The sequence below is a fragment of the Rhagoletis zephyria genome, unplaced genomic scaffold (genome assembly GCF_001687245.7).
Source record: "Rhagoletis zephyria isolate East Lansing unplaced genomic scaffold, Rhagoletis_zephyria_1.1 Rzeph_scaffold_00079, whole genome shotgun sequence".
NCBI classification, from domain to species: domain Eukaryota; kingdom Metazoa; phylum Arthropoda; class Insecta; order Diptera; family Tephritidae; genus Rhagoletis; species Rhagoletis zephyria.
Window position 1 is genome coordinate 332,696 of NW_016157163.1, and position 24,884 is coordinate 357,579.

Sequence of the window (24,884 nt, forward strand, 5' to 3'; positions counted from 1 at the left end):
TTGTAAAAAGCTTTACAAAAAAAGGGAAATGGTTGAAGCTCAACAAAATTTAATTGAACTGAGGTTGTGCATCTGTTAATTTTACCAGAAAAAAATGTGCTGCTTTTGGCGCTTATTTTTTAGCTATGCAATTATTAAATATTTCGAGAAAACTTGATTTTTGCCCTAAAGCAAAAAACGCTTTGTTAACTAGCAAAAGCGATGAAAAAGCAGAAGCAAAATAATCAAATGAATAAATGTACATAAATACGAGGTGCTACACAAATATATATAAGCACATAGATACGAACGTATTTTTAACCGACTTCCAAAAAAGGAGGAGGTTATCAGTTCGTCGGAATATTTTTTTTTTTTTTTTTTTTTTTTTATGTATGTTACAGCATAACTTTGCACCACGCCAACCGATTTCAATAATTTGCAACGGAAAGGTAGTGTCTCAGAGGTGGTCCCATACTAATTTGGTTTAGATCCGATTATTGGATCATGAAATATATAGATATATATATATATTTTTTAAGTCGGTTTTTTTTTTTGTTAAAAATTACTTGTTACATATCTATTGGTAAAAATTAAAACAGCATTCGTTAATTTCCGTTGAATCGTTTAAAAAATCTTTTTCCGAAAACTATTTTATTTGCATACAAACTTGCAGCAACATTTGAAAAGCTTCAATTAAAAGATTTTTTTTTTTGCATTGTAATTTTTTTTGCTCCCATTGTATTTTATTGATTAATTTCTTTACGCTCTTGGCTATGCATTTCATTGTTATGCTATGCCTTTCTGCCATTTTACAATGCTGAAAGCATTTGGTCCAATTTCACTCGCATTTCCATCGGAAGTTATAAGTTCCCATCGGTAAAAATCTCTACACGCGGCCTAAATTTTTTGATTGCATAGATAAACACATGTGCATACACATACTTATACATACATATGTACGTACAAATGTGTATGATGAAATTTGACCGCTTCAATTTGCTTTAAAACGCTTTAATGACCAGCCAGCACTTAGCGGCGGCACTTTGCTTTCCTTTTGTCACTATGTTGCAAATTCATTACGACTGCATACATTTTGTTTAATGTTTAATGCTGAAATTGTATTTTGTTAGGAATAATGCAATAGCTTCAATATTTATGCTATAGTGATCATAAAAGTGTAGCTTAGAGATTTATCGCCAATATACAGTGGGTATATATTTTTTTTTTATTGAAACAATTTTTAATTAAATTGCTCGCAAGAGAAGCTTCAGAGAAAACTTCTACACCTTAATATCGATTGTAAAATTATTTTTGCAATAAAAAGGTTTAGTGGATCAAAAATGTTTTGTTACACCCAAAAAAGTAATGACCTCAATATTTAGTTGTTTACTTTTTGTTCAGATTTTTTGATCAATTAAATTTAGTGTAATTTTCAGCACGTTCGGCTAATATATACAAACTGCAAATTTACTTCGAATCAGCAGAGTTTTTATGTTTACGAAAGGAGATTTCTATTTTAAATTTTTCTTAAAACTGAATAATAACTTTAATACGAAAAAATAATCTCGCAGTTTTAAATAAAATTGGCAAACTTTGTATCTACGTGCAAGACGTAAGATTTTTATATTTATGGAATTCATGACGTGTTACAGCGAGTCATATTGTCATAATATCATATTTTTTTCCTTTAATTCCTTTAAATTATTTTTCAGTTTCATACAATTCCCAAATGAGAAGCTACTCGTATACTTTCAACAACGCGTTTATTAGTCTAGATCTATTGCCTACTGACTAGGCTGATTAATTCAGTTTTTCCAAACCGGTTTCAAAGAGTGTGGGGGGCAGTGGGGGGCGTGATATCAGATGAGCCGATGCGAGTGGACATTTGAAGAGGCGGTTAATGCCGTGGGAGGAATCTTATTAAAATTGGACTAAACAGTTTAACCTGCTGCAATATCCAGAATGGTGTTGTTTCAAAGTATCACCAGTCTCACAATGCAATACAAACGCTTCGTCTACGATAGGTGGGGGGTGGTGGTCTCCTATGGTGGAAATTGCGGGTGAAAGTTGACAAAGGTGTTGATTGGATCTCGCTTGTAGCTGTACAGTTGGGCTGGTTCAGCGAATGGTTTATTCTCATTCCGAAGTAATTCGTATTTTTCCCTATAAAGGACTGTTGTTTTATCAATCAAATTTTGTTAAGATCGGTGCGCCCAATTAAGTGTAAATTTTTCACTTATTCCTTCTTTCTTTAATTGTAATCCAAAATACTTCAAACTTATTTTGCTTAATTAATATCGAAAATAAACTCGATTTATCCGGTTTTTTTTTTTTTTGTTTGGAAATGGAAACCGGTTTTTTCTAATTGCTATTTTTTTAATAACTCGAATACCGAGTCACATAATCGAATGCCTTACTAGCGACAGAAAGCAACGATTCGGCCGTAATTCAGCGTCCCATTCAATATATTTTCGTAGTTATTTTTCTGAACTGATATCTAAATTTAACTAAATATATTACATCTTCAACATGATGGATTCACGACCGTTGAGCTGCTTGAGTTCTGGCTGCTTGGTTTGGAGCAGCGCGAAGCTGTGCGTCAGTATATTACGTTTTACGTACGAGCACTATATTTTATATGTGCACTGATGCATGTACAGTGACTCAAACAAATGAGCACGTGTTGATTTTTTTTTAAATATTCGTAATTTTTTTCGAGCTAATTTTTTTGTGTTATTTTTCCATAAAAAACACCATCCAAGCTTTAATGAAAAACATATAAATCACAGTTTCAAAGTTTAAACAAAATTGGGGAAACCTTTACAAATTTTCATCAAAATTTCAACATTTTCATCTGAATCTTTAGAATATTTTTGGGTATGCAGTTTTATAGCCCATACAATTTGATTCTGATGAAGCGCAAGTTTCAACCGGCTAAAAAGGCGCGTTGGATTTTTGATATATTTGTTTTTTTTTTTTTTTTTGAGAATACTTTTGCAGTTTTTTATAAAGCAAGTGCAATTTACAAAAACTGGCATTGAGTTTTTTTTTTTATTTTTTTGCTAACGGTCTCCCGCCTTTTATTTCATAAGAAATTCATGCATATATGAAAAAAGCCAAAAAAAAATTAATTTTAAACAGTTTTTATTTGATATTTTAATATTTTTTTACGTTTTTATTTTTCAGGCGTCTGTATAAGTACCTGTTTTTTTTTCAATATTATTCGTTTTGTAATTGAATAATTTTTATTTCAACTTTATTACTAAAATTCTCAGCAGAAATCTTAATATAAGCGGCAACCCTTATAAAATATATCTGGACCAAAGGGGTTTTGCAAAATTCATTTAAGTACTTCATTTGGCACTCATATTGCCACATTAAATTTACGTTATCAATTTATTTTATTTAAATTTTCAAACATGTGGCCACCCTGGTCAAAAATATTCTGGAAATTAAGCTTTAAGGAAATTTAGATTGATATCCATATTGCAATAATAACTTATTTGTCTTACCAACTTAATTAAATTTAATATTTGAAACCTGTGGCAACCCACTTGAAAAATATTTTCCAAATTAAGCTTTTTTAGTCTTCATTAGTTGGATACCCAAATAGTAATATTTCGTTTGTTTTATCAACGTAAACAATCGAAACTTTTCAAACAGGCGGCAGCTCTGTATTTTTTATATTTGTAAGCCATTAGGAGCTTATAACCAAGAAATCAAAAAGAAAGAGTTATTCGAATCAGTCAAGCCGTTTTCGAACTGAACAAACGAAATTAATTTTTTTTTATTCGTAAATACAGTAGATACGATATGCAGAAATTTTACACACAGAAATTCTCTACATACTTATCACCACTGTGCCTCACTTGCCACTTTGAAATTTTTATTACTCCGTTTTGGTATTTTTTTTTTTTTGTTATATCAATCTTCCAGCACATGTGCTTGTGTGGGAGTTTATGCTTTAATTTACATTTCTCGCTTATTACTGCATGGCAAATATATTTACAAGCAAACACGCACTTCAAATCACCTGATTTTTATGAGTTGCTATATTTGACATGCCATTGGAATATTCACTTGTGGATGAGCCCACCACAACTTGCCACAACTGTCCACGCAAACTGGTTAATATCCGCTACTGCTGCACAGACTACACCCGCTCGAAAATTTCATTTGATATGCACTACACTTCATTATTATAACTTTGTTTTTTTTTTTTAATTTTTCCATTTCGTTTCAAATAATTATTTTCTTGTTACTCATTTCTTATTACGAGTATGTAGCGCTTTTAATTTGGTGGCTGTTAGCTTTCATTTACTGGCTTTGGTGGCTGGTTCAGCGTTTTGCATTTTGCTATTGTCACTTCGGTTGTTGCCACTGTTGCTGTTGGTTGTTGGTGGTGTTACAATTTTGTTGCCTAGGATGTGCGGTTTGTATTCGGGTATGACGTCGTTGGCACTTAACTTAAGTGACTGTAAATTGGGTCAGTTGGTGGCTTCTCTCCACTTTAATTTCATGTAGTCGTAAATTGTTGTTTACGGCTGAGAATTTTTTATTTCGCTTGCGGTGCCGCGACAATAACGAGCTTTCCGGTATCTTTACTTTGCCCTTTTTTTTTACTACTGTTTTTTGTAATTATTCTTTGTATTTTTTTTATTTTCTTTTGCTTTTCTCTCCTCCTGGTGCTGCTGTTGTTGTTGTCACGCTTTGTTTTTGCATGACTTATTCACACTTGGTCCCTGTAATTTTTCATATTTAATTTATCTTTTTCGCCAGCTACTTTAATGTTATTAATTTTGGGTGATGTCTCACAGCTAACTGGTTAATGATCTCTTCACAATGGTTGGCTTTCGTTTTTCTTCGCTGGCTGCTGCCACCCCAATGAGAATGTCATAAATTTGACACCGGTGTGTATTATGATGGGCATAAAGGCTAGTGCAAAAGAAGCTACCGTTTACAGATACACACTCATATTTGCACTTTTTTCTATATAAAATATATTCCCACCCTAAGCCAATGTAGCTGAGCTGCTTAGGAATTTAGCAGCGAATTTTTTTTTTTCATTTTCATTTGCAACCTTTACGATTTCCTGTTAATGGCCTAATTGTTGTTGTTTATATATTTTCGCGTAACACCATTTTGTTTACACTTTCTTTCAATTGTTTTGGATTTTTTTTTTGAATTCGTGGTTTTCAATTTACTTTTTCAGCAACGCATTTAAATTAAAGTACATTTAATTATTTCAAGTTTGCTTCTTAAGTCTTTCGTTGGCAAAGTGAAAATTGTACAAGAAACTGCCTCGTCAACAGGTGCTTGGGTGCGTGCGTGAGTGATTGAGTTTCTAAGTGAGTTTGCAAGAAAATTCCATCAGTCAAATTATATAGTGGACACTTACATACGTATGGAGATTATCAGTAGCAGCGGAATGACGAAGAAAAGCAGAAGCGGTTTTGTGGCAGTTCTCTAAGTCAAAGAGATTTCTGCTGGAATCCGAAAATGTACTTATGTAGTATGGTGTCGAGTGATGCCTTAAATCGTCAAAATCAGCAGGAGGATAGCCTCTGAAAGTAGTTATTATGGAATTTTTGACTAAGTTTTTTTTACCACTTGACTTCACTAAATAAAAAAAAAATGTAATTTATTTCACTTTAAATTCAGTAATAAATTATTAAATATTATAAAGTAAAGAAAGTTCCTAGATAGGCACACATGAAGTTAGGAAGTTTTTCTTTACGTTGGCTTTTGGGTATACAAGCGTTTAATTTTAGATAAGTGTCAATTTAGATAAATCTACGATATTTCAGTAAATATTGTACGCAAATTGTTGAAAATTGGTAAATATGTGAAGTAAAATTTTGGAACAAAATAGGATAGTTATGAAATTTTTAGTAAACGGGATTAGCCCCGCCCACTTATGATGAAATGCTGTATCTCAGAATCCACTTCACTAAACCATACCAAACTCGGTACGAGCTTTGCCTAGGCTATATCTAACATATCTACTAAAAGTTCCTGAAATCGAGCGATAACCACGCCCACTTAACATATAAAGTTAATTTACAGGAACACGAAATTACTGGAGCTAATTCACTCAAAATCGATTCTTGGAATAACCTCTTAGCATTAAATTAGGTTACTATAATTTTTTTTTGATAATGGCCGTGGCGCCACCCACTTATGACCACAAATATATATCTCAGTAACCGATTTATTAATTTTTACAAAACTCGGTGTACTTAATAACCTTGGTATGGAAAAGCAATACGTTGAAACTACGAGATCTCCGATGTGTCAGTAATTGAGGATGCTATGTAATTTACTCCGAGTTAAATTTACAACATTTTCTTGACAACAAATAAGACGGTTAAGTGAAATAGATAATCATTCCATTCAATCCAAGGGAAATTCATACAATATGGTGGTTCCAGAACTGCTGAGATTTTGTTGCGCAGTTCTTAATGTCAAAATTATGTGTTTGTTGTACATTTTTGGCAATTATTTTTGTCAATTTGGGCAAAAAGCCGTCAGCTTAAAACATACTAAAAATCAAAGCAATTTCGCAGTAGCTTAAAAATTGCACTTTATCATATGTACTAAAATTGAATGGGCTACAAAACTGCATACTCAAAAAAATTTTAAATATTTGCAAGTTTTTAATGTACTCATCTTACTCAACTTCGGTGTAAAACAAAAATTCATAGCTCAAATAATTTTAGAGTACACCCCCATAATACGATACTTAAATATTGTGTAATATCCAGAGCTACAATGTGATTTTTTTTTCAAATTTTCTTTTTGAGACGGCATATTTTCAAAAACTAATTTTTTTATCAAAAAATGTGTATGTGAAAATTTTTCAAGAAAAAATAAATTTAAAATATTTCTTATCTTAGAAAATTTTGATGTGTGTACAAGTATGTGTGATTTTTTTTAATTTTTTCCTCGTCCCGTTCTCGAGATATTTGGAACAATATTAAATCGATTTGTTTTTGTTTTTGTGTTGTAAAGTTTTTAAAAATGTATTAATGAAGCTCAAATTTCATATTAATTTATTATTTATGTTTAGGCATCAACCCTAAAAATTTTAAACAAATCAAACAAATGAAGTGTGAGCCCCGTCCGTTTTGGTATGGAACCCCCCATATATATGTATGTACAGTCCGCGACAAAACGATAGCACATCAATATTGTTACCAGTTTTGAGCACTTGTCTTTTGATTTTTTTAAGGTTCATTATTTTTATATAAAAGTATTGCTCTTTGTCTAACAAATACCATATAAATCTGAATTTCAGACTTTGCACAAAAATTATAAAAATTCCACAAACTTTGAATTCCAATTTCCAAGAGATTTTAATCTTAACTTCTAGAATAATTTTGGCATGCAGTTTTATAGCTTATTAAATTCTAGTTTAATAAAATGCAAGTTTTAAGTTGCTAAAAAATTGCGTTGATTTTTAGTAATTTTTTCTTGCGGTATCACGCATTTTCTTCCATGCAAAATAACTTTTCTATATGGAAGAGTGTGCATAGCACCGTTGGAAAAAAATTAATGATGTGCTATCGCGGGCTATATGTATGTATGTGGGCGAACTTTAAATGGAAAATCTAAGCATACAACAATTTACTCCAAATGACTTATAAAAATTCCAAAAAAATTATATGAGTAATAAAAAAAATACCGGACACAACTAATAAGGAACTGAAAATGATTCTAAAGCGTACACTACGCTTACAATTAAATGAGCTCACCAGCCAACAACATCCGCATAATCAATTGTTGGACAAAATTTCCATTGAACCGGCTACTGAATAAAAGGGGGAAAAATACAAACTTCAAATTCATTAAAACCACAAAACTCAGTTCCTGTTACACATTTTCCATTTGATTTTGACATTAGTAAGACACTTTTCAGATAAGTCAAATCTTGATTTCAAGTCTGCTCGTTCGTAGTTGAAGGATGTGAGAAGAGAGGGGAAAAGTACAACAAGACTTAACGTGTCTAAACGGGGTCTAATAGTAACAATAAATAAAATAACAGTTACAGTCAAACAATGCGATCAGTTGCTTAAAAAACATCACCAAACGCCATCACAGCCGTTGACCGCAGAATCGTTACGAGCACAATGCAAAGTGTATTTCACGCTTCATTTTGCTCAGCATGGCAACCGAAAGTAGTGAGAAGACATGTCCAAGCCGGGTTGAGTTTGTGAGTTTTGAAACAACCAAGTATGTATATGTTGCGATCTACGTCACTGGCTGTCTAGAGCAAATCAACAAAATCCCACACTTATAAATATGTAAATCTCTTTTAATCGACTTCACGCAAGATGTATGCATGTGTATACAGTATAAAGTGCCTAAGAAAACTGGATGATGGGAATGATGAAGATGACAAGCAAAAAACCAAAAAACCACAAAAAAAAAACAAAAACCTGAAAATAAATGAACAGTTGAAAAGCAAAAAATAACTAAAATATTTACATATGTATATTTATAATAAAATATTGGAAATAAATATTTTACAGTTAAACAACTTACTGGCTGAATACTAGGGCAAACAGCGTGAGAAATATTAAAAACAAGAAAAAAAAACGAGCTTAACAATTTTATATATAAGCATGCATGCATATGTATCTACACAAAAGACTTCCACTAACGCGTAAGCTGCTGCCTTCAAACGTTTGTCAGCTGTTGGATGAGTGTGAGTTGCAGTGCCGTTGTAAGCAAATGGAACTCATTCACTTCAAATCATTTCATATTTTGACTGCTGCTTTAAGTTAAACTCTTCCATTAGCTTGTCAGTTGACTGGATACACGCCAAAGTCAAAGTATGTGTACTCGTATGTGGTTCAGCGCTGAATTTGTCGGTCAGTCAGCAACGCACTTAATGTCAAGTTGTTGCCGTTATAGGTCGTTTGCAATGTGGTTGTTGTTGTTGTTGTTGTTGTGGACTACCTGCTGCTACCGCTGGCTGATGATGCATTACCATTTCATACAAGCATCCGAAAATGTTTCCATTTGCCGCTCATTGAAGCGCTTGACGTACGGCGAGCCTTCCTGCTGTTTTCAGTTCATTTAATATTTTACCTTTTGCGCATGCTCGGTTGGTCAATATGATGTTTGGTGCCTCACTCACATATACATATGTACGTATTCATGGATGTTCATATATGGATAAGAGATGACGTATGACATTCGAGTACTCACATGCTTTGACCTCATTCTGTCGCATGCGGGTAATGTAGTTACGTGCGTATTTTAGATGCCGACAAAATTGATTGGCCGTTATTAAGTGTGGAGTTTGGCTTCATTTTTTTTAAATTCAAAGTCAAGAATAGAATAATAATTGTGTACCGAAACGCAACTGAAATCATTCCAAGTCTAAAGCTGAAGGTGGTCAAGCTGTGTTCGGCGAAAAGTCAAGCTCTTGTTTGCTTCACGTCCTTGAACAAATTGCAGTTTTAAGTTGATCTAAAATTTGTTTCTTAATAAATTTCGCCAATAGTTTGGCGTAAAAATATAAGCAAACCTCTATGTAACATTACTCCAAACTTTCCAAAGCTCCATAAGCATACATTAGGGGCAGGTGAACTGAAAGTCTTGTGCACCATAGAAATAACTCGCCATTACAAGCTGTACACGTTTGCGGCCTTCCTCGATGTCTTGTGAAGGTGTGTCGCTGCTGCCGCTAGTGCCAATACCTCCACCGAAAGGGGCAGGCTTCCTTCGCTAAGGCAGTCTGCACACGATCTTCGGGCCTGAAAGATGTGCGAAGAAGCGAATTATTCTTAGAGATTTTTCCCCAGACTCAGAGTTGTGTCTAGCCAATGTTACGAATCCAGGGCTTACGAAAGACTCTCAGGCTAACTTACGCGCAACGAAAATACTGCAGGGTAATCTGTAAATACGACTTGCCTTATCATATATGTTATTCTGCTTTTTGGGCCGACCAAAATACTGGATTCCTCAGCCATCTTCATGCATCACTGCAAATGGTATTTGGAGACGGTTCCTTCTCTAGCCTTAATTCAGCGCGCGATTCCCGGCTTTCACCGTCGTCTTCGCCCCTTTCGGGCTTCTGTGATGAAATATGTTATTAACTTTGGCTTGTCTCACACCAATGTAGATTCGGCAGATCAGTTCTTGTTTTTGCTGTTGAAACAGCATACAAATTCCCAAAAAACTTATTGGAGATAATTGCTGGAGTGACAGTTTCTGGCCAGATATAAATCTATGTTGATCCGGTTACGTAGATCCGACTGTCGTGGGGACGAGATCAGTTCTTTTATAACACTAGCTGATCCCTGAGTGATGAACAGTAGTAGGTACAGGCTGGCGGACTAATCAATTTCGTCTCTTTAAATCTCTGCACACTCCAGTCATATACTGAAAAAGCTTTCCCGTTTACGAGATATCGACGAAATTCCTTAGCTAGGTTTCGTTTGAGTTTTATGCCCTACCACACGTCGATGGCCTCAGCTATGCTCCTGAGAATTTAATGGAGATTAATGGACATTTATAGACTCACAGATAGTCTCTGACCATATGGCTGTATTTCTGTACACGGGCTTAGATACACCCCTCGCATTTTCACTTCTTTTAGAGCGTTCCAAGCATTTTTTCGCCTTGCGCCTACCTGATTTTTGACAAATTTTTTTCCATACAACCGCAGTCGAGGTCGTACCTTTTTATAAGCGAATGATCGCCTGACCAATCTCCCAGGAGAAGCATGAAATATGCGAACGTCAGTCCCACCTGAGGTGGCAAAGGCTGCCGTCTTCGCCTTGCTACCATAATGGTTGGTGAAGGGAGAGCCGACAGTACTCAGCTCTGTAGTGCCCACATTGCGTTCACCCGCATCTTATTTATGGAGATTATTATTATTTCTTTTTTTTTAACACACACTGTATACAAACTCTTATCTTTCGCATCGTGATCGACCCGGTCTAACTTACAAAGCAACTAGCCCTAGCCATAGAGACAAACAAAATTAACAAACATTTATTAACTTAAACAAATTTTAAACCTACTCTCAACAAAGGCAGTGAAATTACACTCAAGAAAGTGAAATGATGCAAAATAACGGAAGAAAAAATAAGAACAAAAGTCTATCCAAAAGAAGCATGAAAAGAAATCTTGAAATTAAATTCACCGAAACACACTCAGCGCACCAGCCCGTTCATCTTTCGACATCACCACACTAGCGCAGGTGTGAGTAGGTCGTGGCGGCATAAAGCAGAAACCTCATACATATAATATATGTACATATGTAGTTAAGAGATTCACTATAAATTATAGTTGATTAATGCTCACTTAACGGTATAAGCCTAATAATGCATGTGCGTGTGTGTATGTTCATTTAGCAGCTCATTATAGAATATATGCATGAAAATTAGAAAATTAATCAATTTATTTTTTAATTTTTTATTGTAGTACATATGTTGTTGCTTATATGCATGAACTCGTCATTATACATATGCTTATATATACATATATATGTGTGCGCTTAGGTATTAATCTATGCTTGGTAGACTGCAACATGACTAAGTTCAAAGTAGAAGCAAGCAAAATGGTCAATCAAAAATAAGTATACTCCGAAATTCCCACGCAGTTGGAAATTCATATATGGTGAGAGCCAAACCGATGTAATGTGCACTCTAAATATAAATCCTATGCAATCGATAATTTCTATTTTATTCCACTAGCAATGTTAATCAGAGCACTTGTTTTAATTTTTTTCTGAAAAATAAAAAGCAGTTGATGTGAGCTTTCTACTAAACTAACTGACACTGCTCAAACTACCACATCATAACGGTATGAGAGAAATTTGCTGCTAGAAAAATATCTATAAATTTCTACATTATCCGTTTCCAGCATATGTAAATTTAAATTTAGGTCATTCCATGCAAAATTTACGCCTCAATATATTTTCTTTTATCACAAATATTTTTTTACATTCTTTTTTTAAAAAAAAGAAGACACAAATTTTTTCATTTCGTCGTAATACTCGAAAATCTCGAAAAACAATTTCCAAATTTTGAAGTCACTGAGATATATATTTTTTTTTAATTTTTTGCAGTAAATAAATAAACTATTTGCCAGAGAAAACCAGTTAAGATTTCAAAATGTGCGCAATTACGTAGACTCTCCCTGATAGTGTAAAAAAAAATAATAAAATGCCTTTTTTAAATGCAATAAATTGTTTATTTAAATCCATATTACACTCGCATGGAGAGCCTATGTAATTACGCACACTTCGAATACTTAACTAATTATCTAAGACAAATAAGTTATTAACCGCAAAAAAAATTAAAAAAGATATTTCGCAATTTTTTTTTTTGGGACTTTCGAATATCATGATGAAATAAAAAAATATGTATTTTCCTTTTTTTCAATAATCTAAATAAAAATATTTCACACCAAAAAATATTTAGGCATAAATTTTGCATGGAATAGCCTATATACATATGTGACCTGTTCTGACAAAAGAGGGTGTTATCGACCAAAATCACATTTTCGATAAATAAGCTTTAAAATTTTTTTAAATATATATATTTTTTGAGTTTAAAGTAATGCACCCCAAATAATTTTTGTCTTAAAAGTACCTAAGTTTCCATTAAAAGTGTCTTCCGAAATTTTTTTTTTTTTTTAATTCGTTTAAAAATTTATATTAAAATATTTTATTGATTTTAGTTTTCAGGGTGTTCGATTATTCGCCTTTTTTTCAAAGCCGGTTTCGAGTTCCACATTTTCAAATTAAAAAAAAAAAAAAAAAACGGATAAATCGGCTTTATTCTACAAATTTTCTCGACAGCAACACTTACCGTTAGACATCCTGGCCAATATTAAAGTTTGACTGCTAAAAATTGGTATAGCTTTAATTTAGAAATCAGTTAAGCAAAATAAGTTTAAAGTGTCTATTTTGTATAACAATTACTACAGAAAACAAAATGAAAAATTCACACAGACAAAAAATTAAAAAATTTTTGAATTTGTTGTGGACTTTCTCGGACCTCTCAGGCTTTTTCAGAGCCGTTCGAGAATTTTAAAGACATTTTCGGAACCAAGAATAAATTAAATTTGGCACAAATTTTTAAATCCATTAATAAATTCAAAATTGAACTTTCCTTCTTACGAATGTAATTTTCTACTCAAAACAATAACAGACAGTTTTTACTTTAGTTTCGCCTTAAAAAAGCCACACAAATCAATAATCAGTTTTTAGCTAAAATTTTATGAAGTGAGATTTCAAACACATGTAGGTGTTAGTTAATGTGCATATCTTCGAAGTTACTTAGAAAGTAGGTAAGGTATCGACTTTCTGATTTTAATTTAATTTATAACGGGTGATTTTTTTGAGGTTAGGATTTTCATGCATTAGTATTTGACAGATCACGTGGGATTTCAGACATGGTGTCAAAGAGAAAGATGCTCAGTATGCTTTGACATTTCATCATGAANACCACAGCGGCCTGGAGTCTGTATATCGAGAACTTTTTTCAAAGGTAAACTTATCCGGTATCTACCTTTTCTTCTGAATTAAATTTTTCAAATAGGTGGCAACCCGCTTCAAACATATTTTCAACAGTAAAATTTTTAAAACGCTTTTGTTTAATATTTCATTTATTTTATCAATTTAATTGAATAAAATTTTGCACAACATATGTGGCAACCCTGCTCAAAAATATTTTCATCAGTAAACTCTCCTAACCCTCTTTAGTTGAATACCCATATTGCAAAATTTTATTTATTTTGTAAATTAAATTAAATTAAAATTTTCCAACAGGTGGCAACCATCTACAAAATATTTCCGGCTTCAAGCTTTCTCAAACGTTTTCTTTTGACATCCAAATTAAATTAAATTAAAATTTTCAAAAATGTGGCAACCTTCTACAAAATATTTTCGGCTTCAAGCTTTCTCAAAATTAATAAATTTGCACATTCATGCATCTGGCAAAAGGGGGACGATATTTAATTTCCCATTTTTGTTAATTCCGAATGCAAAAATTTAATTTTATCACGATCATTTCATAATTACTTGTGACGCCTTTTTTTCTTATCTTGATACGAATATTAATTTCTTTGCGGGCTTTTTTAATCCCATTAAACTTAATTTGAAGCGATAAAGTGTGTCAGAATGCGCGCAGCACTAAACAAATGCGCTAGCAACAAACGCAAATACACTAATAAAGCTCGATACGTATGTATATATTTAATAAAAACCAAAATTTAAATTAATTCTGAAATTCCTGATTTGGCAATGCGCGTCAATTCCGTGTTTACGGTTTATGCCTGTTTTCTTTTCTATGTTGTACCTTTTTGGCTGCGAAATTTCACAGCGAATATTAGTCGCAAATGACGCCTACAAATTCGCCGGCAGAGTTTGGTAATTTTGCTTCTTTTTTTTGTCTAATGCTCTGCGCAAATATTTGCTAGTTGCGCCGCATGTGTCCTCCTGGGCGAAGTAGTTGTGTAGCCTAAGGCGGCTACCAAAATTTTATTATGGGATATAAATAAGCGCATGTCTATATGTATGCACACACATATATGTGTACATGTGTATGCTGGCATGTAACTCACGACTGGCAAAAACATATCAATTCTGCTATAAAGAGCGCACAGACACAAACAAACACCCAAGTGAAGTTCGTTGCTTAAGTCTTTTGTGCGTTGCAAGAAACACTCTCTTTGAGCATATCACATTTCCTAGCACTTTTCAGCTTTATTATTATAACAAAACCCACTCTTTTTCAAAGAATCTTTTTTCAACCTTTTTTGTATTTTTGTATTTCACTCTACCAGGTAGTTTTTGCCGCCGCCCATTGGTTTACATTACATACATTACAATGCCAAAAATTATCTCGCACTTATATTCAGTCTTAATTGGCATTTTTTCTGCACACACACACACATACACACACACACACACAGACACACAAAGCAACATATATATTTTTGTGCCTTGCTTCACAGATCTTGCGGCTTTTGTTTGGCCTGTTTTATCTTAAACTCTGCATTTCTTATATTTTATTGTTATTTCTTTTTTATTTACTTTTATTTTTATTCCCATGATAATTTTTTTTCTGTGCCTTTTATGCATACCTTTCTTCATTCTTGTACAAAAATTTGGCAATGACACTTGCGGTCAAAATATGTTCAACCGAAAATCAAGTTAATTAGCCCCAAAAATGGGTGAGCATACGGAAAATAACTGGCCATACAGATCCGTCGTCATGCCGAGGAGCGAAGTGCAAAACAAAAGCGGCCAAGCAGTACATTGGTGAGGAGCAAACGGTCAGACAATGGTTCATACATACATATATATGGGCACATATACATACATACTTTTTTGTACATAAGTGTATGTATGTATGTTGTCACTGCTGGTATGTGGGGCGTTGCCCGAAGGTTATGATTGTGTCAAGGGGTGCTAGTTTTTTCTTTCCTTTTACCACCTTGACAGGATTACGATTTACTTTTTTTAGCTGGCGCTTTTGTTTCAGTTTAATGTGAGTTAGTTAAACTAGGTCAGAAGAGGAATAAAAGTTGATGTTGCATAAGAGATTATTTAATTTGAGCAAAAACAAAAGAATAAATAAGTAAAAAATGTGTAGAATTTTAAATGAAGGGCTAATAGTGTAAGCATTCGCCTTGAAGATATACATATATAATATACATATATATATATATATTCTACTGTATTGAAGGAAAAATCCTTGGCTACCTTTAAAACAACAGCAATCGGTAACTAAATAATCAGCTGTGTTTTGATTATTGAACCACTTGAAAAGATCAGATTATTCCTTAAAGAGCTACACGTTCTGCTGAAAGTCTACCTGTGAAAATGTTTCAGTTTTATGGAGATGTGCTACCAGATGCTGCTGTTTTATTAAGCATTGCTTAATTTGAGCGCATACTATATAAAAACGACAGCTTATTTCAAAGCACTGCCACTGCACTATTGTGTTTTGAGCTCTACCTAGCGCCCGGTATTTAAAGCTGATTCTGGATTGTAATGTACAGATACTGCAAAAAATTCAATACAGCTTTTAAAAGGAAAAATGCAGAGTTATGTTTATATTATATTTAAGATATTAAAACAAAAAAATATTTTTTATTATCTCAAAAGTTTAATAAGAGCTTATATGAAAAAGTTTCAGTTATTTATAAATAAATAAATCAAAAAAATAACAAAATTTCGCGACAAAGTTTTAAAAATAAAATTCAAATTTCATCAAACCGCAGAGCTTTTATATAGTTTTTAAATTTTCTTGGCTGCCTCGCATTGCTATGGAGAATGAAATTAAGGGGTACCTCATGCAAAATGTTGATGTCATTATTTTAAGAACCACCCCAATGGGCACCTATATGTACTGCTAAAAATGGCCGTCCTTCTCTTCAAAATAGAACCAAACACTTAAGCTTATTTTGAGACTTTTTTGATGGACTTTCGATTTTTTTTAGATATTTGAGAATTTTTTTTGGGGCATTTTGGAATTTTTTTTAGATCCTTTCAGAAATTTATGTGACTTTTTGTATATTTTTAGCCAAAAGCTTAACCACAAGAATACGTTTTTTTTATATGTATATGTATAAAAGTAATTTCTCATTTTTCTCTGTTAGTGATTTAAAATTTTTTTTTATTAGATTTGGTAGTCGCAGAACAGCTTTAAAAAATTCAAATTTATTTAAAGGCGAATATTTATGGCATCAAAAGTCCAGGGGGTTTTCGAAATCAAATTAATGACCACAGTTTAGAAACGTTGTCTGCACTTTTGCTTCATGTTCCTTCCATGTTTTTGCATCACATCGCACCAAGCGGCTGTTTTTGGCAAAAAAAAATTGAAAATTCAAATTTCTCTGACCCCACAACCCCTAGAAATGCCTTTTTATAGTATGTGGTTTGCCACAACAAACTTAAAATTGAAACAGCGCTTAAAATAGCCAATCTGGAAACCCGAAAAATTACTTTTCTATTTCCCAAAAAAAAACTGAAAATGTCGTACAGTGTAAGTATTAGGGTGATTGACTTGGTTTTTCTAAACCGGTTTCCACCGGTTTTTTGGAAATATTCAGGCAGTTTTTTTGAAATCTTGATTTTTCGAATATCGAATAAACCGGAGGTTTTTAAACCTACAAACCAGTGTTTTTTTTTTAATTCATCCAAATCCTGACCTCTCAATAAAATGTTTAAGTTCTTCGTAGTTTTCGTTTAAGGGAAACCCTTAAAAAGTTTCAAAATTAAATCCTAGGTTATTTGTAACCTAACAAAATATCTCATATTTGGTTTCAATAAATGAATGCTTGGCACTTAAACGCTTTCTACGTGTATGGTCAAGCTTCCTATTGCACCTATTTTGTTTTGCTCTTTTCTTAATAAACCTATCTTTAGTGTTAATAGTTTTATTGTAATTTTTGTCACGGCTTCATGCCAAGAAAAGCGTTCTCTCTGTATAAAAACTATGTAAAATAATACCGGTTTATCCAGTTTTTTCTTAATATCAAAATCAGCAACCGGGTTTTCAAATTGCAATTTTTCAAGTAACTCGGAAACCGGTTTTTGGAAAAAAGGCGAATACTCGACACCCTAGTAAGTATTTACTGGCAGTTTCTGCAATTAATACCAAGACCATGGGAGTCTAAAGAGTTAAGCGATTTAGAGGTTACGTTTGTGAATAAAATATTTAGTTCACAAACGAAAATTTCTTTTAGTAAGCCAGCAATATTTTCAGCATACCTCCTGTGAGATGAACAGGTATTAGGAGCAGCCATCGAAAAATTTCAATGCAAGCACAATACTCATTTTGTAGTACTCCCAATTCTAGTCGTTCCAAAATCTTTCTTTAACCATAATGGGGAACCCTAGGTACAGCTGTACCTATAATCAAATATGAACAATAAGGAAAAGTGTTTTATCATTCGAAAAGAGTTTTATGTTACCTTGAAACCCAATCTTTTAATAATTTGTTTTTTTTTTTTATTCCCAGTTAATCAAAGATTGGAATACTTATCTTCAATAATTTAACTGTTCTCGAAAAGTCAAGCCAAATTAAATTTTTGGAAAAAAATAAATAGATCACTCGGGGCTCGTATTTGTCGCCTGATTTGTACGAAATATGCAAAATTAAGTAATAGTTTTCGGGTAAATATGGACATGGTAATACTGAATAAGAACAAGAGTTTTTTGGAAAACTTTTTGAACTTTCTTACAGCACTGCAAGCCACCCCAATTGACTAAATTACTGCTCTTGAGTTTGTCGTGAAAACAAGTTATCATCACAGGATTACTTGCTTCGTTCTGAATTCCGCTGACTGCTATAAAAATCGGTAGTATTACGGCATACGCATTGATTCCTATGGAGGTATATAAGTTAAAATTCAGACTGATTTTCTTCATCTATTCAAGGACAAGTTTTTCTGGTTTTACTCCTGCGAGGGACAATTCTTTGTCAACTTTATCATCGCTTAAACCTTTGTCATCAGAAAGTCAAATGTATATTACCCCCCTTGCCTTCTCCTTCTACCTTGATCCGCCAATGATTAAACGGTGCTGTTTCCAAATTTCCGCACAAGGGTTAAATTACAAAAATCATAATGAAACTTATGGAAGGTGATAAAATAATTAATTCAAAAATTAATAAGCCAACTCCATACAAGGAGATTAATATCAGCAAGTCATAAAAAATTTCTTATCTCCAAAGCTCATGGCTAACAAAACAGTTTTGCAAATTAAGAAATTAGCAAATCTTCAATTTAATATGTTCCGTTTGCAAAAAAAAAAAAAGACACTGCATTTGTTGTTCGTATGCAAATTTTATAATTATTATTTATTAGACACCATTTTTGCTTATTGAAATTCAAATCTAGAAGTTTAGCAGACGACCAGAAAATATTACCTGCCTTCTAATGAGTTAAAATTTTAATCTGGTCACTCGATTATTTGATTTTATTAATTTCATAGTATTCAAAAGTTATTTTTCAATGAAATTAAAACAAACCAAACCAAAAATTAGGCAGAGCAACACAACAACGCGCAGACAGGTGGCTCGCATTCGTAAGCAAAGCGCTTGGCAACTAAGGGAAATGAAATTGAAAATAATGAATAAAAACTTTTACATAAAATTTAGAACATAAGCAAACAGAAAACCAATAGTAAACAATTTATGTTAATTACAACGGCTAATCGAGTTTTTTCCCCATCTTTACAAAAAGCTGATTTTGAAAATAAACTAATTTATCGCGCAACTGGAGACTCTCATTCAAATCTCTTCCCTTTTTTTTTGTTCATTTCAGTTGTGCCAAATCAAAACCAATTTCCGACACGCTACATCCACAATATTGTGCTTCATCAGCGGCATCAGCAACATTTGAAAACCAACAAAGTGTCGAACAAAGTGGAGTGAAAGAGTGGAGTTATTTGTGATGCCATCATAAATAGCACTTAAATGACTAATAAAACAACCGCCTAGTAAAGCCAATAAAAAGCAACTCAAAAACAATTTTTTTTTATATTCGCTGCTAAGGTACAATATGCCCAACAGTGCAGCAAGCAGCTACAGCCACAACAACAACAAAGCGTCAATCAAAAGTAGAGCAACTGTGCGGGAAGTCTGTGATGCATGCCGATGCAAGCGATTGATTTGAGGTGCGAAGCGGTTAGTAGCTAAATAGCAGACACAAGAATTTGGTAAGTGTGGACACACGCTGACAAATTGCAGCTATTAAATTTCGTGTTTTTTTTCGTATGTACAAAGTATTTTCCTAAGTTTTTCGGTCAGTTTTTATTGCATACAGGTGAGCTATGTAGATACTCCAGATGCAATTAAATGCTCAGATATTTTCAACCTTAATTTGTCGGAAAACTGGAGAATTGGATTAGCAGTAAATTTTCTAGTGTGAGCCAATATCGAAACAAAGATCTACAGACATTTCATATTTTTCATAACACATTTGTGAACATAATTTTTTTTTCGTATAAATCTTGGCTTAGTCTAAATATTTAGGAAGAAAACCTCATTTCTCCGGCTCGTGGGGATACGTCTCAGCGAACGAAGTTATTGGGTGAAAGTAACTGGAATGTAAGGTATCAATTCCTACTCTTCTTCACCCAGCCAAACTCTAAGAGCCTCGAGAGCCCTCAGCTCAGATTTGCTCCAATGAAGCAGCGCACTTGCACCTCTTTATGTTGAACCATGGGTTTAAAGTCATACTTAAAGTTCGGCACTAATGCTATTCATATCCCAACGCGAGTTAGGAACGGAACATCGATGGGATGCAGACGTTATTTGCTACCTTAGTGATTCTCGCCAATGCTGCCCTCCTTCAGAGTAAAGAAGTGAAAGCTAACTACTTCCTCTGCGATGGTACAGGGAACCAGAAATTTTGTTGAAAGTGGAGCTTTCCGTTTGTATTCGAATGCACTTACATAAATGTGTGCGCATTTTCCGACTGTAAAAATTTTGTGATCTAAGTGGAAATACGGGGATAATAATATTTTAATTCCATTTGTTTTTTTTTTACGATCCGGCAACAGCCTCGTAGCCGGGTGGTATTTTTAATCCAAAACTTGATACTACAGAGTACCATAACTAATATCGACCTTACTTCGTTATAGGGGTTTCGTCGTGTCGATTGCATTTTGCCACAGTAAGACCAAAAGTAACTCCTTTGCGAATTTTACCATTAAAATCACCGACGATGATTTTTATTAACCGACGGGGACAATGCAAGTATAATAAAACGTTCGTTAAACTAGATTGTGAAGAATTTCCCGTTTCCCTTTGTTTTCAATTTACGCGCTTATTAGCAAGCCACTTGCTCTAATACAGACGCCTAGGCCCTAAGGTGAGCGAACGGGTTCATAAGAATAACAATTAAAATATATATTAGTGCAAGATTTTTTCGAATAAAAAATTCATTATTATGGAAAATGGTTCACGTAGTCGAAAATTATCCGATAACATACAAAAAAATTCGAGGGCTCGATAAATTTCGAAAACTCAAAAATGTATATATCTTGATGCCTTTATTAATTTCGATAACTCGATTACTTTTGACGGCTCGGTATTTTTGAAAAGCTATCCACAAGTTTCTAAAACTCGTTACACTCTGTCAACATGATGAAATTTGATACGCAGTGATAACTCGATAAACTTATATAATCTTGAAATTTCTTGAAACCTCGATATATTTAGAAAATTCCATAAACTTCGGCCAATTGCAGGAAATCAATAATTATCGATACCTCTTTAAGTTGAATGAACTCGATGCATTACGATAACTCGATAAATTTCGTTAAATTTATAAATAATATTATTTCAATAAACATCGATAGCTTGATAAATTTCTTTAATTTAACAAACTTCGATAATTCCATAAATTTTTGTAGCTCGATAACTATCCGCAAAAATCCGACAACCCAGTTTCCGTCTCAATTGTTCAATTTAAATAATTCGATATGTTGTGATAACTCAATTATGCATGCATAACTCGATAAATTTCGATAACTATAAACTTCAATGATTTCGGTAACTTTTATAACTGAATTTATTTCGATGCCTATAGAAAAATTACAACTAATTTTCTTACTCTTTCAGTTGCCGTAATTCTTATGTATTACTCATTGTCTCCATTTTCGTGTTTATCTGCACTTTTGCCTTCTCTTTTTTGTTTTCATCGTTAATATTTATTTCTTCACGATCACATTTGTTTTCATTACTAAGTTTAAGATCAAATACGAAGTAAAACAGCATGCGAAAACAGCTGAAATTTAATAAGTTGCAACAACAACTATACACATATACGGAAATTTTGAAACGACGATTTTGGAAACCATTATAAACTCTCTTCAACTACAGAAAATTAGCTCTACTCTCCAATGGTGTTCTTGGTTTGAGATTTATGCTCTTTTCACTACGTATAGATACATACATACAAATGAAATATAATACAAAATAGATGCGATATAAAAATGTTACCTAAAAAAAAATACCTATATAAAAACTTTGTCAGATTTATTACTCTCAGCCACACAATTTGCATAGCAGACCTGTTTCTACGCGCATAAATATGTATATTCTTTTATCACGGTGCTCATATCTAGCTAAATACAAATATGTATAACACGAATTGAGAGCTAAACTGATTAGAAGAATAGAAGGCGAGGTGACATTTATTACCCATTAAACATGCAGATTGACTTCAACCGGTACATGAAACCGCCAAATGAAGCTTTTTGAACTATATATGTATGGACATTGGCTTGCTAAATATTATAAGGGATTTGGAGGAGGTGGATATTGATTAATTAAAATTTATAATTTTAAGATCAAAAGAAGTTCGCTTTCAATTAGTGATAACGATAATTTGCTGATAGCAAATAAATCCGGAGTTTAATTTGTAATGGAAGGTATGAATATGAATTGTATTTTTAATGGCATTTGGTTAACTTACGTTATCAAAACAAATTTCAAAGAGATATTTTTATTGCATGCAAATTTTTGTTTTTAGTTTTTTTTGGTCACTAAAATCTATATACATTTTCGTTAAAATTGCTAAACTAACCAACTGTTTCTTATTAACCGTTCGCAAACCAGATACGCTGTCTGGCGCTGCTGTGACAAAAAAAAAAAAGACATTAAAATATAGAAAACAATTATTAAAATTCTGTCCGAGCTAATTAATATAAAATCGACTTTAGCTCTTTTTTGTGTTATTTTAATTCAGTTCGCGTAGCTTGTTGTTTCGCCTCATATGCTTTTATAATTTTAGAAATGAAAATCATGTTTATTGGCATAACCTTTAGTAAGACTTAACTTAAGTATACTATATTTAAACAAAACTACAGGCAGCAGTGTTTGTCTTACCCTGCCATATTTCACGCCGATAGCTGGCTAATTAATTACTAAAAAAATTTGTCATTTAATTATTTATTTATGCTTTTGCCAAATCATTCATTAATTTCACACAAAATACAAAACAACAAAGCGAGTTGAAGGCAGACGCCGCATGCACGATTTTATTCTCTTACATATATGTATGTTTGCATAAATGTATGTATGTATGTATGTATAGATATTTGCAAATGTTCAAAAAAGCCGAATGATTTACATACTAGTCGCTACTAACAGCCTGTAGCCGCTTTTATTAATTAGCTACTTAACAAGTCAAACTGGTGATAGAATTAAAAAGTTCAATGTTGTTATGCTATGCAAATTCGAAAACTTTATACACCAACATTAAACTGTGTTTACTAACTAAATCGAAAACAAATATGGTTGTTTATTTGCCAATATATATGTATCATTTTGGAATTTCGGTTCAAATTTCTTTGGTAGACAAGAAATACATAAGATTTGTGAGGAAGGAGAGGTCAAAAACTTTACCGACCAGCTCCTAAACATTTTTGATTAAGGCCATTAAAATTCTCTGATCTTTTTAAATTATTTCTAGTTTAAAAGGGTGATTTTTTGGAACTTTAAAAAAAGAAAGAAATAGCCAATCTGACGCACCTATACAGCAAAAATGTTCAATCGATACTAAATACGATCCAATGCCTATGTTGAATTGCTTGGTGATTCCGGAAATCGAATTGGTTTTTTTTCTATGGATACTTTTTCGGAATATTTGCAATTAACCGTTATTCAGCTTAAAACAAAGGAGTGGTTCAACTTAATCACGTATATCTTACGAAACAATTCAACAATCGTAATATGAGGTACGGAAAATGAAAGCCTATGGAATTCTCCATGAACCGCCTAAATACCAATTTTAGATAGCACTGATAGTTTCTGAAAAATTAACTAACAAAAAAATAAAAAGAAGTAGAGAAGTACAATTTCGGACGAGACCGACGCAGCTATCAAATATCGCCATTTCCACTTTCTCTAAACTACTTTGGTATACTAAACAGGGGTGTTTTCATCGATTTCAAACGTTTTCAATAATCTGGTGAGTTAGACTTAATGATATAATTGAACCAAGTTTTGTAGCAATCGATAAAGTGGTTAACGAGATAGACCTTTGTAGTCATAAAGTGGGCGGTGCCACGCCCGATTCCTAAAAGTCTATAACAGCCTTATTTGTTGTTAAACGATTTTTGTAAGTGTAAACTTGGAGTTAATTATAGTATGGTTTCGTGCGCAGAAGTGGAAAACTTTCGACTGCCATTCACCTGGGAGTGGCCAGAAGTGATTATTGCGCGTACGGTTCAAAGCGCTGCTCACAACATCCGGATATTTATAGCCACGTATACGGTGCCGCGCTGTGATGAACGCGAACCATGTGGGACGCAAGTCATGTGGGGTCGTTAAAGAAGCGCCGTGACTATTTAGCTGAAAACACACTCAATAATTCTTCTATCCTTTATATTGTAAGTTTAGTGACAAACTCAACGAGTTTGGATTCCGCAATGGAAATAAATATTTGCTGAACAAAATTCAAGACGCGAATTCAAAGTTGCATAGTAAACCCTTTCTGTATTCAACAAAAATTGTTTGACATACCGTTAATATTTGTCGATTTACGATATGTGTGTATAACAAAACTGGGCCCAGGAAGAGATTGCTGACTGGGCTCTATTTCTTAAATTCGCCACTGCCCGAAATATAAATAAGTAAGCTGGAAGCAATAATTTATATTTGGCGAAGTTTTCCTTACAAAAGCAATAACCAAGATACGTCATCGACTGCAAAAATTCTGGAAATTTAAGTTAGATTAGGATATTAATAAGCAAGTAAATCATATAAAAAAAAAAACTTTTTAATATACAACGCTTTTATAAATGGACTAAAAAGTAGAAAATAATATTTCTCAGTCCCATAGAATTTGTTTTGATAACTTTTGATTTTGAAATTTTAGCAAAAGTCATTATAAACAATCTATGAAATTGAAAATGAAAA

General features: G+C 33.1%; 1 protein-coding gene across 1 annotated transcript in view; it reads left to right on the plus strand.

The window, feature by feature from the left end:
• The first annotated feature begins 19,393 nt into the window (after window positions 1–19,393).
• Window positions 19,394–24,884, plus strand: part of LOC108373304 (neurogenic protein mastermind) — a 93,214-nt gene continuing 87,723 nt past the window's right edge. The window contains exon 1 of the mRNA XM_017629179.1: window positions 19,394–19,672. The gene's annotated coding sequence lies outside the window, so the exon portion shown is untranslated. The remainder of the gene's footprint in view (window positions 19,673–24,884) is intronic.